The sequence below is a fragment of the Lasioglossum baleicum genome, chromosome 1 (genome assembly GCF_051020765.1).
Source record: "Lasioglossum baleicum chromosome 1, iyLasBale1, whole genome shotgun sequence".
Lineage (NCBI taxonomy): Eukaryota > Metazoa > Arthropoda > Insecta > Hymenoptera > Halictidae > Lasioglossum > Lasioglossum baleicum.
Genome location: NC_134929.1, coordinates 4290299 through 4304945, shown reverse-complemented (window position 1 = coordinate 4304945; position 14647 = coordinate 4290299). Strand labels below are relative to the sequence as shown.

Below are 14647 nucleotides of genomic sequence, written 5' to 3'. Positions count from 1 at the left end.
ATTATTGAAACAATTGTCCTTAATTTTTCTCAGAATTCTTTATAAATTGTATCGTTGTTAAAAAATCAAAATCAATTTTTTCGATACTTCTTTGTTGATGTATTATGTAATACTGAATATTTTTATAATCAGAAAAATAATGTACAGACTTGATAATGCAATATAAAATATTTTATTTACGTTATATTTCAATATACATATGTGCATCACTCCTAACAATTTTGGTAATCACATAATTATTGTAACGACATTTTACATATATCAGGTCGTTAAGTATGAAACTAGACAAATAAAACACAAATTTCAAACACATTTGTCAAGTTTCATACATCTCCGGTTACGAAAATCGATTTTAAATGGTCCCTGCCTTTCTGTAACATAACAAAAAAAACAAAAAATTAGTTAAAGTCATGATTGCAAAGTATAGAATAAAATATTAATGTATATATAACTTTATAGTATAGTTTATACTTATCTTTTCTTTGAAGTCATTCTTGAATCTGCTAATATTGATTTTACGTTATCGCGATTTTAAATGGTCCTCTGCCTTTCTGCAATATAAAAAAACACATAGTTAAAGTTATAATTACAAAGTACTTACAGAATGAAATATTAATGTAACGATACACTTCGCTTTTGTTTGAAGTCATTCTTGAATCTGCTATTTCATTACCGCTGACACCCACGCGTTGCTATATTCAAGGAAAAAGTAGACATAATTAAAATCTTAATTCTAATTGCAATCTTGTAGGACTCAATATAAATAGTAACGTATACATATCTTTTTTTATCGATGAATATGGTCACTCACTAAAATAAATTCCTAATAAGATAAAAAAATGTTAAAAACCCATTAAAAAGTATTAAAAACGCGACAAAGAAACTGGAGGCTGTTTACTATAATAATAATAATAATAATAATAATAATAATAATAGTATTTTATTTCCCCTTTCGGGGTACAAACGCGGACCTCCGCTCCGCTTACAAACTTCACCTTCCTTATCTCTTCATTCTTAACTTAAATGTACACTTAAACACGAGAGAGAGGGAGCACACCGTTCTCTCAATCCTCACACATTCTTCTTCACTCATTCACACACTCTGGACCCCCGGTTCCGCTGCTCATCCTTTCTCTCATCTCTTCCACTCTCTTCATCCATACTGGAGGCTGTTTACTATGTGAACTAAACTATCGAACGATTAACGAAGAAAACACGACCGCACTAGTTCGTAAACGAGTGCAAAGTTAAGTGTTTATAACTTTGCGAGGGCGATGAATTTTCATATAAATGTTTGTAAGCGGAGCGGAGGTCCGCGTTTGTACCCCGAAATGGGAAATAAAATACTATTATTATTATTATTATTATTATAGTAAACAGCCTCCAGTTTCTTTGTCGCGTTTTTAATACTTTTTAATGGGTTTTTAACATTTTTTTATCTTATTAGGAATTTATTTTAGTGAGTGACCATATTCATCGATAAAAAAAGATATGTATACGTTACTATTTATATTGAGTCCTACAAGATTGCAATTAGAATTAAGATTTTAATTATGTCTACTTTTTCCTTGAATATAGCAACGCGTGGGTGTCAGCGGTAACGAAATAGCAGATTCAAGAATGACTTCAAACAAAAGCGAAGTGTATCGTTACATTAATATTTCATTCTGTAAGTACTTTGTAATTATAACTTTAACTATGTGTTTTTTTATATTGTAGAAAGGCAGAGGACCATTTAAAATCGCGATAACGTAAAATCAATATTAGCAGATTCAAGAATGACTTGAAAGAAAAAAGATAAGTGTATGATTACATTAATATTTCATTCTGGACTTTGTATAATTATAACTTTAACTATGTGTTTTTTATGCTATAGAAAGGCAGAAGCCCATTCAAAATCGCGTGTGTGTCAGCTGGAGTGGACTTTCTGGACAACGTAAAATCAATATTAGCAGATTCAAGAATGACTTCAAAGAAAAGATAAGTATAAACTATACTATAAAGTTATATATACATTAATATTTTATTCTATACTTTGCAATCATGACTTTAACTAATTTTTTGTTTTTTTTGTTATGTTACAGAAAGGCAGGGACCATTTAAAATCGATTTTCGTAACCGGAGATGTATGAAACTTGACAAATGTGTTTGAAATTTGTGTTTTATTTGTCTAGTTTCATACTTAACGACCTGATATATGTAAAATGTCGTTACAATAATTATGTGATTACCAAAATTGTTAGGAGTGATGCACATATGTATATTGAAATATAACGTAAATAAAATATTTTATATTGCATTATCAAGTCTGTACATTATTTTTCTGATTATAAAAATATTCAGTATTACATAATACATCAACAAAGAAGTATCGAAAAAATTGATTTTGATTTTTTAACAACGATACAATTTATAAAGAATTCTGAGAAAAATTAAGGACAATTGTTTCAATAATATCGGACTAATGAATTTTTATAAAACTGGTATCTCGAAAAGTTCAATACGAAATATGCATTTTCTTCGAATGTTTCGAGATTTTCAATTTTTTTAAACATGTCTGCATAATCTGAAAAATCTGAAAAAAATCTCAATCATGTGTGCTATTAAGTGGAATATTTATAAATTTTTTCGTAATTGTTTATTGAGCATGGTTCGACTAAAAATCAATTTGTGTTGGGGGCCTTCTGGACTACCTTAACTTTAAAAATCAATGAGAAAAATTTTTTAAGAAATGCAAAACATATTTTAGGATGAACCATTAAACCCGGTTTTTTTAAAAAAAATTTAGTCCAAATTTCGCTTCGATATCTTTTTTAGATCAAAAGTTATAGCAAAATGTGCACCGCGCCGCGCCGCGCTGCGCCGTCCCGGGATTCAAATGCGCGCCGTCTCCAGATCCCGACTTTCCGACTCGTGCTTCCGAAACTTCGGCAACATGAAAATTGGCGAAAATCGAAGGAACACGTCGCCGACGCGTTCGGTCGAGCAGGTAGTCACACGGACATGGTAGAGGTACGCTTGTTGTGTAGCGCGCGTGCAATCGAGCATGCACTCACATGGGCAGAGTAGAAGTACGTTCGTGTGTAGCGCGTGCGCAGCAGAAGCTACGGCGAGGACGGTCCGTCAGAGAGGGGGAACCTGTGCTGGAGGGGAAGCGTCCTCGCGTCCCCGATTCTGGCATCACTGGTCCGACCATGGGACTCGCGAGGGGAATACAGTACCCCTTCTCTGATGACCAGCAATATGCGCAAGCGCGACGGGGATCGAGTAAGGCGCATGGGAGACACGTTGCGCTTGCGCGATGGGGACGCAACAATGACAGATGACATATTACAAGTTTTAGGTTATTGCCGCATATCGAACCTATTACCTAATGAAATGAATCATATGAATCGTTCTAGATATTATCAACATTCTTTATTATAAATAAAATGAATTGTAACATGTGGGAGTTTCAGTTGTGAAATGAAGTATGCTTATTATGTATAATATGTATGTTGAAAAAAATGTTGAAATCTGTACTACTGACAATGAGTTACATTCCAGTAAAATCCTAAATGTCCTAAAAATAAATCATAATCTATTTTAACACTTTTAAGGAATGGACATAGCAAGTTTTGAAACTACCTTTTTCAATGCATATCTTAAAAAGTTTAGTATTGGGAAGATGACACAAATTGTAGAACTAAAAATATTATGTGAATATAATAAATATATTATACATAATACAGTGATATACAATAAAATTGTAGGACAATATAGCCTATCAGCTAGATATATACGCTACGGGAAAGGATGACTGGCGTGGGCGTTCAAATAAGAACTATTCAGTTATTGCCAGTGAAGCTGTCCGCCAAGAGTGAGATTTATTAATGAACTCTACGAACTGAACACTCAGAGCGTCACATAACACAATCAAATACAATATGATACAATAAAATATAATAAACAAATACACACACACACACCAAAATAAGCAAACAAATACTCAATGTATATCACTGTCCTTGCCGCTATTCTCAGTTTCACCAGCGAGCAAGGTTCCAGGTGATTTTTTTGGTATTTCTTCTCTATTGTACATTTGGGCATTAAATAATTCTAACATCTGATCTGTTATTTGGAAGCTGGAAGCATCAATTTGTTTTGATTGCAAATATAATTTAATACGTGTAAGATCGCGAAGCGTGTGTGTCCAGAAATAGCTTTATATTTTGCTAAACAGTCAGAAGTTAAAATAGACATTCTTTTAAATAAATTTCCATCCAAAGTGATAGCTAAAAAAGTGTTACACCAGTGATTCTTATTAGGCATAAAACCTACCGCACGAGAAAGAAATAAGTTGAAACGATTAGATGTTGTTGAATTTTGGAGCACCGTTAGGAATTTAAAGGATGAATCTGATAATTTGTTGTACGATGAAATTGCAAAACTTGCGTTAATATGCTTGTCATTGCCGCATTCAAATGCACATGTGGAAAGATATTTTTCCATGATAACAGACATAAAAGATAAAAAAAAGAAACATGTTAGATACACACACGATTCGCGATCTTACACGTATTAAATTATATTTGCAATCAAAACAAATTGATGCTTCCAGTTTCCAAATAACAGATCAGATGTTAGAATTATTTAATGCCCAAATGTACAATAGAGAAGAAATACCAAAAATATCACCTGGAACCTTGCTCGCTGGTGAAACTGAGAATAGCGGCAATGACAGTGATATATATTGAGTATTTGTTTGCTTATTTTGGTGTGTGTGTGTATTTGTTTATTATATTTTATTGTATCATATTGTATTTGATTGTGTTATGTGATGCTCTGAGTGTTCAGTTCGTAGAGTTCATTAATAAATCTCCCCAGACAACCAAGCGGGTCGAAGCCACAAATGCGCGTGTGGGCTCGTAGTGTTCCCCTGGACACAATCTTGGCACATGATGTCGTTGCCACAATCCGGGATATCGTGCCCAGATTAACGATCGGGCCGTTGTAAGATGGCAGCACATAGCCGCACTAACTCTTCCTTTTTACTTATTTTGTACGCATTCGAGGCGGGAAAATTAAATGATAGATTTTGTTTATTGTAGTATTTGTAGTAGTTTTCCTAGACTGCGGATCTTTATGCAAAATAAAAATTGTCTGCATCGATTGCAAGAGATAGAAACTAAATTGAATGTTACTTTTTTATGCAAAAAAAAAATTCTCGTCATATAAAAGCTACATTTATTTTATAATGCTCACATAAATATTCATTAGAAACGAATCAAATTTTATTTCATTTAAAAAGGAAGGCGTGACAATCTTATTTGTTAGCACAGCACAGTCGCACTAATGTGCCGAATGCCGTGAGTTATACAGGGCACTCTCTTCCTTTTTGTTATCTCTTCCTTATGTTACTTCTTCCCCCCTCGCCATTCCATTATCTTTACAGTTACATTAAGAGTAAACCTACACATAAATCAATAAACTAGTAATACATTAATTATCCCCTAATACGTACAGTTACACGAATTAATATTCGGACGATCTAAAAAAGATGATAACTTTTTTAATATTGTACTATACGATTCGAACTTTTTTGGGGAGCTAGAGCAATTAGTTTACTACATCATGTGGAAAGAAATTTTTTCAAAAATTGCATTTGGTCGGAATTGCAGAGAAAATACTAAATCTTACATTTTACAACTTTTTCGTGCGGGCCTATATTGAAAATTTAAAAAGTACGTTTTCTAGGCCTGCGTAAATAATATGCACTGTGAAAGTTTCATCGAAATCGGTTGATGCGGGAAAAACACGACAGGCCTTGAAAGATGTAAGAATTCTTCGATATAGGCTGAAAATCTGCGATTTTTACCATTTTTAAACGTTTTAAACGTAGCTCATTGCAACGTTAACCGATTTTGACGAAATTTTCAAAATATGTTTAGTCGACACAGATCTACGAAGCGTATTTTTCAATTTTTCAATATGGGCCCACATAAAAAAGTTGTAAAATGCAACTCTTAGTATTTTTCCATACAATTCCGATCAATTGAAATTTTTGAAAAAATTTCTTTTCACATCCTGTAGTAAACTAATTGCTCTAGCTCCCCAAAAAGTTCAAATCGTTTAGTACAATATTAAAAAAGTTCTCGTCTGTTTTAGAACGTCCGAATATTAATTCGAGTAACTGCAGTTCCAGTATCTCCTTTTTCCAGGATTGCAAGGGTAAGATAACGTAAAATTAAATATACTTTATTTAAGATCTAACGATACTAAGCTAACCTAAACTAACTATATCGAAAAGAAAAGTCCACTCGGTACTAAGCTGTTCTACGCTGTGCAGTTCGATCTGCTCGCATTGACTTCCAGAGCCACTATGCCTATTTAGCCTTCGTCAAGGGCTCTCGTCGCCAGTCGTTCTTTTACTTCTCCCCCACGATCTATACCTGAGTAATAAACGTAACGGTTTTTTCCGCGAAGGTTTGGGACTGTTTGGGACTTGGGACCAGTGATGGTATATTCGTGGGCCGTGGGTCGTTCCCCTGAGTCACATTCAATTTAGTTTCTATCTCTTGCAATCGATGCAGACAATTTTTATTTTGCATAAAGATCCGCAGTCTAGGAAAACTACTACAAATACTACAATAAACAAAATCTATCATTTAATTTTCCCGCCTCGAATGCGTACAAAATAAGTAAAAAGGAAGAGTTAGTGCGGCTATGTGCTGCCATCTTACAACGGCCCGATCGTTAATCTGGGCACGATATCCCGGATTGTGGCAACGACATCATGTGCCAAGATTGTGTCCAGGGGAACACTACGAGCCCACACGCGCATTTGTGGCCTGGACACAATCAAGGATTTTGGCTGTCTGGGTCACTACAACTTTTTAAGATATGCATTGAAAAAGGTAGTTTCAAAACTTGCTATGTCCATTCCTTAAAAGTGTTAAAATAGATTATGATTTATTTTTAGGACATTTAGGATTTTACTGGAATGTAACTCAGTAGTACAGATTTCAACATTTTTTTCAACATACATATTATACATAATAAGCATACTTCATTTCACAACTGAAACTCCCACATGTTACAATTCATTTTATTTATAATAAAGAATGTTGATAATATCTAGAACGATTCATATGATTCATTTCATTAGGTAATAGGTTCGATATGCGGCAATAACCTAAAACTTGTAATATGTCATCTGTCATTGTTGCGTCCCCATCGCGCAAGCGCAACGTGTCTCCCATGCGCCTTACTCGATCCCCGTCGCGCTTGCGCATATTGCTGGTCATCAGAGAAGGGGTACTGTATTCCCCTCGCGAGTCCCAAGGTCGGACTCGTCTGGCCAGTGTGCCCAGATTCCACGTTTTTTTTCGCGCATGCGCGACTTTTCAGCCTCAGTAAAGTACGCTTCGCGAGGAAATGTGGCACCTTGAGCGCCATGCCGAATGGAACTGATTATGAAAAACGAATGAATGACAAGTGTATTTGTATATATATTCGTATATACATATGAAATATTGAAATATAATATATATATATATATATATATATATATATATATTCAGATAATAATATAATTCCGACTTATTCTATTGTATTTAGAGGATGGGGAAGAGGGAAGGAGTGCTAAAATAATTAAGCAAGATAAATAATAAACAACAAAATATTTTATTTGGCAGACACAATGACAGCTACCGAAATCTATAAAACACATTTTTTAAGTTATCGTTACAGGCCCAGGTAAAAAAGTTGGCAAAACATCATATTTTAAAATTTTGTATAATTCCTACCAATTGCAATCGTAATAAATTTTAGTTTACTTATTCTCTAGCGAACTAGTCGGTCTAACATCTTAAAAAATTCAAGTCCTTTGGACCAATTTCTAAAAAGTTATGCGATTTTTAAGCGTGTCCACTTATTATCGCCGCTGACTGTAGCTGCCTCAGGGCTCTGCTACATCATCGCATCGGCCGCAACATAGCTACGTTACTGGTTTGACGCGCATGCGCGAAAAAAAACGTGGAATCTGGGCACACTGCGTCTGGCCACTCTGGCTGGCAGTCTGTAACTAGAAAGGAACTAGAATCTTACTAGAAAAATGGCTCGAAACATGGGTTTGCGCGCTGTCGGTTTTCGTCCTTATTTCAGAAAATTTTGGGCTGAGTGAGGGCTTATTCTAAAGAGGAAGGTTAAACACACTGCGCCCTGGTTACGAGGTTAAGGGGGTAGTATACCCTCGATTTGTAACTAGAAAGGAACTAGAATCTTACTAGAAAAATGGCTCGAAACATGGGTTTGCGCGCTGTCGGTTTTCGTCCTTATTTCAGAAAATTTTGGGCTGAGTGAGGGCTTATTCTAAAGAGGAAGGTTAAACACACTGCGCCCTGGTTACGAGGTTAACGAGATTATGTTTATAACTAATAATATGAGGGCCCAAAGTAGAGAAAAAATCTAGGAAAAAAAACCAGCACATTTCAATGCATTTTTCTGTCTCCAAAAGACTTTATGACTTATGAGATGACCAGGGCGCAGCGCGTTGAACCTTCCTCTTTAGAATGAGCCCTCACACAGCCCAAACTTTGCTCAAATAAGGACAAAAACCGACAGCGCGCAGACCCACTTTTTCGATCGAAAATCTGGTAAGATTCTAGTTATTTGCTAGATATTTGCTATTTACTAGGATCTTACTAGATTTTGGGTCCGAAAAAGTGGGTCTGCGCGCTGTCGGTTTTTGTCCTTATTTGAGCAAAGTTTGGGCTGTGTGAGGGCTCATTCTAAAGAGGAAGGTTCAACGCGCTGCGCCCTGGTCATCTCATAAGTCATAAAGTCTTTTGGAGACAGAAAAATGCATTGAAATGTGCTGGTTTTTTTTCCTAGATTTTTTCTCTACTTTGGGCCCTCATATTATTAGTTATAAACATAATCTCGTTAAATCATGAGAAGACCGCCCTGTATTTAACCTTCTTCTACAGAATGAGTCCTCACCCAGCTCACAATATGCTCAAATAACGACAAAAAATCGAGGCGCGCAAACCCATGTTTCGACCAAAAATCTAGTAAGATTCTAGTTCCTTTCTAGTTACGAATCGAGGGTATACTACCCCCTTAAGGGGGTAGTATACCCTCGATTTGTAACTAGAAAATTACTAGAATCTTACTAGATTTTGGGTCGAAAATATGGGTTTCGTACTAAACGTTGTTTGACCTTATTAGAACAACTTGTGGGCTGTGTGAGGGCTCATTCGAAAGAGGAAGAATAGACGCAGCGCGCTTTTCTCACGAGGTTAACGAGATTATGTTAATAACTAATAATATGATGGCCCAAAGTCGAGAAAAAATCTAGGAAAAAATCCCGCAGATGTCAATGCATTTTCTGTCTCTAATAGACTTTTTTGACTTATGAGATGAGAAAAGCGCGCTGCGTTGAACATTCCTCTTTCGAATGAGCCCTCACACAGCTCAAAATATGCTCGTATAAGGTCAAACAACGTTTAGTTCCGAACCCATTTTTTCGACCCAAAATCTAGTAAGATTCTAGTAAATAGCAAATATCTAGCAAATAACTAGAATCTTACTAGAAAGAATGGGTTCGGAACTAAACGTTGTTTGACCTTATACGAGCATATTTTGAGCTGGGTGAGGGCTCATTCGAAAGAGGAAGGTTCAACGCAGCGCGCTTTTCTCATCTCATAAGTCAAAAAAGTCTATTAGAGACAGAAAATGCATTGAAATCTGCGGGATTTTTTCCTAGATTTTTTCTCGACTTTGGGCCATCATATTATTAGTTATTAACATAATCTCGTTAACCTCGTGAGAAAAGCGCGCTGCGTCTATTCTTCCTCTTTCGAATGAGCCCTCACACAGCCCACAAGTTGTTCTAATAAGGTCAAACAACGTTTAGTACGAAACCCATATTTTCGACCCAAAATCTAGTAAGATTCTAGTAATTTTCTAGTTACAAATCGAGGGTAGACTACCCCCTTAAGGGGGTACTATACCCTCGGATTGTAACTAGAAAATAACTAGAATCTTACTAGATTTTTGGTCGAAACATGGGTTTGCGCGCCTCGATTTTTTGTCGTTATTTGAGCATATTGTGAGCTGGGTGAGGACTCATTCTGTAGAAGAAGGTTAAATACAGGGCGGTCTTCTCATGATTTAACGAGATTATGTTTATATCTAATAATATGAGTGCCCAAAGTAGAGAAAAAATCTAGAAAAATAACCGCAGATTTCAATGTATTTTTCTGTCTCAAAGAGACTTTTTTGACTGATATGACGAGAAGAGCGCCTTGTAATGAACCTTCCTCTATCAAATGAACCTTTGTGCAGCTCAAAATATGCTCGTATAAGGTCAAAAAATCGAGGCGCGTGATTTCATTCACATTAGCATAGATTTCCCCATGAAGACAGAGGTCCTCCCGGATGCAGAGCCAGTCTAGAGCCAATTTTAGTGCAGTTCGTTTAGACGAGATGGCGCCTAGTCAGGAGGACTGTCAATCAGTGCTGTGATATTGTGCAACATTTCACTGCTGCACTGCTGTCATCGTGGAATCATAGCAAAACTGACACAGATGAGTTAGATATTCTCATCGGTGGCACTGATATTAGTGCGAGCTGCCCTGTGTAACGGCATTCGCGACGAGCTGAATAGAATATAGAAATAGGAAGCAACTCCATCTCGTGTTCATTAGGCAGTTGCGTGTTTATCAATGTTACCAAACTTTTTTTTTGCACAGAGGTTTATAACATTGATAAATAGTTATTTTCTAGTTACAAATCGAGGGTATAGTACCCCCTTAACGAGATTATGTTTATAACTAATAATATGAGGGCCCAAAGTAGAGAAAAAATCTAGGAAAAAAAACCAGCACATTTCAATGCATTTTTCTGTCTCCAAAAGACTTTATGACTTATGAGATGACCAGGGCGCGCTGCGTTGAACCTTCCTCTTTAGAATGAGCCCTCACCCAGCTCAAAATATGCTCGTATAAGGTCAAACAACGTTTAGTTCTGAACCCATTTTTTCGACCCAAAATCTAGTAAGATTCTAGTTATTTGCTAGATATTTGCTATTTACTAGAATCTTACTAGATTTTCGATCGAAAAAGTGGGTCTGCACGAATCGGTTGTTTGTCCTTATTTGAGCAAATTTTGGGCTGGGTGAGGGCTCATTCGAAAGAGGAAGGTTCACCGCAGGGGGCTCTGGTCATGAGGTTAACGAGAATATGTTTATATCTAATAATATTAGTGTCCAAAGTAGAGTAAAAATCTAGGGAAAAAAACCAGCAGATTTCAATGCATTTTTCTGTCTCCAAAAGACTTTTTGACTGATGGGATGACCAGAGCCCCATGCGGTGAACCTTCCTCTTTCGAATGAGCCCTCACCCAGCCCAAACTTTGCTCAAATAAGGACACTAACTGAAAACCAGGAAACCCATGTTTCGAGCCATTTTTCTAGTAAGATTCTAGTTATTTGCTAGATATTTGCTATTTACTAGGATCTTACTAGATTTTGGGTCGAAAACATGGGTTTGCTGGTTTTCAGTTAGTGTCCTTATTTGAGCAAATTTTGGGCTGTGTGAGGGCTCATTCGAAAGAGGAAGGTTCACCGCATGGGGCTCTGGTCATCCCATCAGTCAAAAAGTCTTTTGGAGACAGAAAAATGCATTGAAATCTGCTGGTTTTTTTCCTAGATTTTTACTCTACTTTGGACACTAATATTATTAGATATAAACATATTCTCGTTAACCTCATGACCAGAGCCCCCTGCGGTGAACCTTCCTCTTTCGAATGAGCCCTCACCCAGCCCAAAATTTGCTCAAATAAGGACACTAACTGAAAACCAGCAAACCCATGTTTCGAGCCATTTTTCTAGTAATATTCTAGGTATTTTCTAGTTACCTCGTCGGTGCCACAGCCTTGGCATCACTGACTCCGTCCCCTTATTCCTATGTCCATGGTAAAGCCGATCGGAGGCGCACCGGTTTGCCGGAACAGAATGTGTTTTACGATAGATACTGCGACTGCTTCGCGAACGAGGAGTTCTGCCACATGTGCAACTGTATACCAATTGTTCCAACAATCTCTGGAACGAGGAGGACAGACAGCGAGCCATCAAGTCCTGTTTGGAACGCAACCCGAACGCGTGTCGCCCGAAGGGGAAGGTCGCGAGACCGGCGACGACATCCGTAAACACAATAAGGGCTGCGGATGTTTAAAAAATTATTGCGAATGCTACGAGGTGTGTACCGTTTATTCATAGACGCAGGATATTTTTATGAATTTTCTAAACGACTATTTCAGGCCAAGATTCCGTGTTCAGCCAATTTTAAGGATATCGCAACGTGGAGGAGCCGAATTTAGAAAATAAATCTCTGAAGAATCTTGCAAAAGCGGCTGAAGTTAGGACAACGCAACTGACATTGAACAAGGCGAAGTTACAGCTGTCCGAAATGGTCTTCAGACCGCCAGCTATATCTAATACGGGCGCAAGGTATGCTTCTTCAATTATAATAGCAAGTTATTCATTTTATATATTATATTTGATACATTCTTCTTCGCAGACAACCGTTCAACTTCCTGACCGACAAAGTAGTCGAGATAACCTGCCAGTGTCTAATGGCTCAAGCCGACGAAGCGGAGCGTAACATGTCCGACGATGATACGTCTCAAAGATTGATAATCGAAGAGAATCGGTGTCTGAAGGAAATCATCGAATCAGCTCACAAAGCCGAAGCTACCTAGCAGTTACATTTCCAAGAGTTTACGGTTCGTTCGAATGTATTCGAAAGCAAGAAACTCGGACGCACTGGTTGTTCGTACTTCTTGATTTAATCGTTTGGCAGAGAACTTGCGGATGTATCGAAATTGTTGTAAACCCAAGATAATAGCAACAATGCTGATGTACAGTGCATTCGGCCGGCTGTAATTAATCTACGATTTTACTTGTAATTATTTAAGAAAACCGATTACACACGATCGAAGATATTAAAAATGGTAAATTAAGCAGTAGCGACGGTATAAAAAGGATCTAGTATTCTTGCATTTTTACGATTTCTCGTTTAACACTCTTTAAATTTTATTTTTCATTCTGATACAGCGACGGTACGATTTATTTAGTATTAAAATTTTGAGATCGAAGTTTAGCAAACGTTTGGAAATTTCAGATTTTCAATATATGCATTATGTTTCACACGTTTCCTTATTACTTTTATTACAATACAATGTCAGACACACAATCCTTAATCTGTTATTTAGTAAATTAATAAGAGAATGGCATTGCAGCGAAGATCAACAATACAATTATTAAATCTGTTCCATAATGTACAGGTGCGAAAATTTATTCATCCACCGTTAGGGCTGTGTAAGGACAATTGTAATATAGAGGTAGAAATCTAAATATATGTTATATATTCTTAGAATTCGCATACTTGAAAGTTTATTTTAAGTATACAAATTGTACAGATTATGTATACAAGTTCGAACAAATGATTTCGAGAGCGAAATACTTTCACTCGCAACAAGTGAATCAAGTTGCACAGCTACCAATGTATGTGCTATGTATAAATAATATGTATATTTTTCGAAATATATCTTTGTTGTACATATTTTATTTAGAAATTATTTATTTTTAGAAATTTATTTAAACTAGAAGAGATTTTCCTAACTGAAATGTACACACTCTTTGGTCGATATCAGATTTTTCAAGTACAATACACGCAGGTTCAAAATTTCACTACTCTCTTCGGTCTTTTGTTCTCCGCTCCTTGAACTCAGCATCTACTTCCCTCCAAAGACTCTACGTTGCCACCTGCGATCGTATTCACCGTAATCGTATTCTCCTTCTCTTTAACCAAGTCTGGACAGTCCTTTTTCAAATGTGTCACGTCACATCACAGTAGAGTATGTCTATATCTTGCAACAGATCTATCGCTGATTTAGGCTCTCTGTATAAGTTTGCGTAGACAAGTTTCCATTCAGTTATGGTTTCAGTATGTGCCACGGCTTGGCTTCGTTTGGAGTTTTCTCGTTGGATGCTTTGGATCCCTTCGCTCTTGCGTATCGAATGATATTCTAGAAACAATAATACAATTTAGTGCTGTTTATTAAGAGAGTAGTTTATTGATAAATACCTACTGTTTAATATGTACGATAACGAAACTTGTACGTATATACCTGTAAATAGTACATAACGTATGTTAATATTCTTTAAAATGTACTGTTTGTCCGTTCTTCTGTTTGAAAAATAGTAACAAGAAGAAACTTACTGTTTATTAAACACTGAGCGGGTCATGAGATTATTGCGAATTCTTGGAAAAATCGATTCATCGAAAATAATAATGAAGACTGTTTGTTACGCACGAAATAATCTCACTTTCTTACACGTGATAAACATTTTTATCTCGTGCTTTTGAGCAATATTGTATATTGGCGGGAAAGTACCGATATTCTACAGAGCGTTCAAGGTACCCCACCATCTTGCACAATATCTCACCACTGATCGTGGTCAGTTGAATAATTTGTTTAGAGATATTGGCACTGTGCTGCACCATCTCCACCAATCCCTACCTTACTTAGACACGTGCCTAGAGAATATGATCCAACGAGGTTGGCAGCGCCGATTTCGGCAAGGCAGGCGGGAGAAATC

The 14647-nt window shown here is 36.6% G+C and overlaps 1 pseudogene across 1 annotated transcript in view; it reads left to right on the top strand.

The window, feature by feature from the left end:
• Window positions 1-13877, top strand: part of LOC143210934 (protein lin-54 homolog) — a 110210-nt pseudogene extending 96333 nt beyond the window's left edge. Inside the window, exons 6-8 of the transcript XR_013009356.1 lie at window positions 12015-12241; window positions 12304-12493; window positions 12564-13877. The product of XR_013009356.1 is annotated as a protein lin-54 homolog (transcript). The remainder of the gene's footprint in view (window positions 1-12014; window positions 12242-12303; window positions 12494-12563) is intronic.
• Window positions 13878-14647: the final 770 nt, after the last annotated feature.